The sequence below is a fragment of the Mirounga leonina genome, unplaced genomic scaffold (genome assembly GCF_011800145.1).
Source record: "Mirounga leonina isolate KUSES-001 unplaced genomic scaffold, KU_Mleo_1.0 Mir_149645, whole genome shotgun sequence".
In the NCBI taxonomy this organism is placed as follows: domain Eukaryota; kingdom Metazoa; phylum Chordata; class Mammalia; order Carnivora; family Phocidae; genus Mirounga; species Mirounga leonina.
This window is the reverse complement of record NW_023270373.1, coordinates 13,355-17,694: the sequence shown is the minus strand read 5'-3', so window position 1 is coordinate 17,694 and position 4,340 is coordinate 13,355. Positions and strand designations below refer to the sequence as shown.

The following is a 4,340-nucleotide window of genomic DNA, read 5'->3' as shown; positions in this document are numbered from 1 at the left end:
AAGACTCCACCCCAAAACTGCTAGAACTCATACAGGAATTCAGGAAAGTGGCAGGATATAAAATCAATGCACAGAAGTCAGTGGCATTCTATACATCACCACCAAGACAGAAGAAAGAGAAATTAAGGAGTCGATCCCATTTACAATTGCACCCAAAACCATAAGATACTTAGGAATAAATCTAACCAAAGAGGCAAAGAATCTGTACTCAGAAAACTATAAAATACTCATGAAAGAAATCGAGGAAGACACAAAGAAATGGAAAAACGTTCCATGCTCATGGATCGGAAGAACAAATATTGTGAAGATGTCAATGCTACCTAGAGCAATCTACACATTTAATGCAATCCCCATCAAAATACCATCCACTTTTTTCAAAGAAATGGAACAAATAATCCTAAAATTTGTATGGAACCAGAAAAGACCCCGCATAGCCAGAGGAATGTTGAAAAAGAAAAGCAAAGCTGGTGGCATCACAATTCCAGACTTCCAGCTCTATTACAAAGCTGTCATCATCAAGACAGCATGGTACTGGCACAAAAACAGACACATAGATTAATGGAACAGAATAGAGAGCCCAGAAATGGACCCTCAACTCTATGGTCAATTAATCGTCGACAAAGCAGGACAGAATGTCCAATGGAAAAAAGACAGTCTCTTCAACAAATGGTGTTGGGAAAATTGGACAGCCACATGCAGAAGAATGAAACTGGACCGTTTCCTTACACCACACACAAAAATAGACTCCAAATGGTTGAAAGATCTAAATGTGAGACACGAGTCCATCCAAATCCTAAAGGAGAACACAGGCAGCAACCTCTTCGACCTCAACCACAGCAACTTCTTCCTAGAAACATCGCCAAAGGCAAGAGAAGCAAGGGCAAAAATGAACTACTGGGACTTCATCAAGATAAAAAGCTTTTGCACAGCAAAAGAAATGTCAACCAAACCAAAAGACAACCAACAGAATGGGAGAAGATATTTGCAAATGACATATCAGATAAAGGGCTAGTATCCAAAATCTATAAAGAACTTATGAAACTCAACACCTAAAGAACAAATGATCCAATCAAGAAATGGGCAGAAGACATGAACAGACATTTTTCCAAAGAAGACGTCCAAATGGCCAACAGACACATGAAAAAGTGCTCAACATCGCTCGGCATCAGGGAAATCCAAATCAAAACCTCAATGAGATACCACCTCACACCAGTCAGAATGGCTAAAATGAACAAGTCAGGAAACGACAGATGTTGGCGGGGATGCAGAGAAAGGGGAACCCTCCTACACTATTGGTGAGAATGCAAGCTGGTGCAGCCACTCTGGAAAACAGTATGGAGGGTCCTCAGAAAGTTGAAAACAGAGCTACCATATGATCCAGCAACTGCACTACTGGGTATTTACCCCAAAGATACAAATGTAGGGATCCAAAGGGGTACATGCACCCCAATGTTTATAGCAGCAATGTCCACAATAGCCAAACTATGGAAAGAGCCAAGATGTCCACTGACAGATGAATGGACAAAGATGTGTTATATATATACAATGGAATATTATGCAGCCATCAAAAGGAATGAAATCTTGCCACTTGCAACAATGTGGGTAGAACTGGAGGGTATTACGCTGAGCAAAATAAGTCAATCAGAGAAAGACATGTATCATATGAACTCACTGATACGAGGAATTCTTAATCTCAGGAAACAAACTGAGGGTTGCTGGAGTGGTGGGGGGTGGGAGGGATGGGGTGGCTGGGTGATAGACATTGGGGAGGGTATGTGCTATGTGACTGCTGTCAATTGTGTAAGACTGTTGAATCACAGACCTGTACCTCTGAAACAAATAATACATTATATGTTAGGAAAAAAAAGAAGAAGATAGCAGGAGGGGAAGAATGAAGTGGGGGAATCAGAGGGGTAGACAAACCATGAGAGAGGATGGACTCTGAAAAACAAACTGAGGGTTCTAGAGGGGAGGGGGTGGAGGGATGGGGTGGCTGGGTGATAGACACTGGGGAGGGTATGTGCTCTGGTAAGCGCTGTGAATTGTGCAAGACTGTTGAATCTCAGATCTGTACCTCTGAAACAAATAATGCAATATATGTTAAGAAAAAAAAAAGAAGAAGAAGAAGGTAGCAGGAGGGGAAGAATGAAGCGGGGGAAATCGGAGGGGTAGACGAACCATGAGAGACGATGGGCTCTGAGAAACAAACTGAGGGTTCTAGAGGGGAAGAGGGTGGGAGGATGGGTTAGCTTGGTGATGGGTATTAAAGAGGGCACGTACTGAATGGAGCACTGGGTGTTATACGCAAACAATGAATCATGGAACACTACATCAAAAACTAATGATGTAATGTATGGTGATTAACATAATAAAAAAAAAGGTAAGGTTGTCAGAACAGCAAGATGGACAGAACACTGATCCTGAAAATGCTGTTGAACTGACACTACAACTGTCTTTCACCAGGTTTCTCATTATATAATTAACACAATTTTCTCTTCCTTTAAGCCACCTCTGGTTGTATTTTCTGTTACTTGCAGTAAACAGTATCCTACATGTATACGTGGCAACAAAATTTTCAGGATAAAAGTTTAGGATTATAAACAGGAAGCAGAACTGAAGTCATTCTGCTGGCAAAGGACAAGGCAATTTTACAGGAGCCAGCAAAGAATGTCATTTTACTGTACATGAAAAGGTCTTTTCCGGCAGCTTATATCTAATTTAGAATATTTGAAAAGATAGGTATGTGTCTGTTCAACTGCCTCTCCAAATGACTGGAGGTTCTTCTTTGAAACTGAATGATGCATATAAGACAGTACCATCTTGTACATATATCTTTTACAAGTGTTGTAAGACCTATCTCCCAGATAGACCTATTAGTCTGAAATAAATAAGGACATTCTCAAAAAATGAAATAATATATAGATGACATTTCCTTCTTTGTTCTACTTAATTCAAACTACCTAAATATACAAAAAGCAATGCCACCAATCTTATGCAGCTCGTAGCTACTCTTCAACTGGGCTCTGATTTAAGGTCCAACAAGAGGAGGAAGCACCTGATTTAAAGGAATTTGCATTTTTCTTCTCCAAGAAAAGACAAAACAATAGATGACACCAGTGCTGTGAGACATCTAGGCAGCCCCAGAGGTCCTAGAATGGGAGGCCAAGACAGCTTCTGTGGAGCCAAAGCCAAGGTGTGGATCTCCATCACCAAACTGAGCCACCTGGTCCAGGATATGAAAACTGAGTCCCTAGAGGAAATCCATCTCTTCTCCCTACCCATCAAGGAATCTGACATCACTGACTTTTTCCTGGGGATATTCCTCAATGATGAGGTTTTGAAGATTATGCCCATGCAAAAGCAGACCCATACTCACCAGCGGACTAGATTCAAGGCATTTGTCACCATGGAGGACTACAACTGACTTGTCAGTCTGGGTGTTACGCACTCCAAGGAGGTAGCCACCACCATATGCAGGGCCATCATCCTGGACAAGCTCTCCATTGTCTCTGTGTGGCAAGGCTACTAGAGGAACAAGATAAGCAAGCCCTCCACTGTTCTTTGCAAGGTGACAAGCCACTAAGGCTCTGTGCTGGTGGGTCTCATCCTCACCTCCAGGGACACTGGCATTTTCTAGGCTCCTGTGCCCAACAAGCTGCTGATCATGGCAGGTACTGACAAGAGCTACTCCTTGGCCAGAGGCTGCACTGTCACCATGGACAACTTCGCCAAGGTCACCTCTGATGCTATCTTTAAGATCTAGAGACATCTCACTACCAAACCCTGCAGAGAGACTATATTCACCAAGTCTCCCAATCAGGAATTCAGGGATCATCTCATAAAGATCCATACCAGAGTTTCCAGGCAGAAGACTAAGGCTGCAGTGTGGTCATCACAAAATTCACTTTACTTTCTTAGTATAAAAACTAAGACTATTAAAAAAATAAAGGATTCTGCCCTAAAATTCACTTCTAAGTCAATTATTTAAATCTTTCTTCCTTTTGTTCTCCAAGAAGTATGGACAACTTGTCGCTTCCAGTGCTCATCTCTCCCCCATACCCTGGATTTGATCATTCCTATTCTTCCTGAACCAGCTGCCTCACAGTCTGTTAATTAGGTTCAGGAGCTCCTTTCCTTATGCCTTTAAATATGCTCACATTTCCCAGTTCACCTGCCAGTTCTTACAACCAATAAATTGTATCATATATTCCTTTCCAACCAGCCACCGCCATGACACCCACCCCCTGCTCCCTTCACAGTCAACCTTCTTGAACTGTGGTCCCCTCATCTCTTCATTTATCAACCCACTTTACCATGCCCTCCACCTCTACTACTGGATT

General features: G+C 42.1%; 1 pseudogene; it reads left to right on the top strand.

The window, feature by feature from the left end:
• Nucleotides 1–2,955: 2,955 nt before the first annotated feature.
• LOC118011032 lies at nt 2,956–3,988 on the top strand (annotated as a pseudogene).
• The last annotated feature ends 352 nt before the right edge of the window (nt 3,989–4,340 follow it).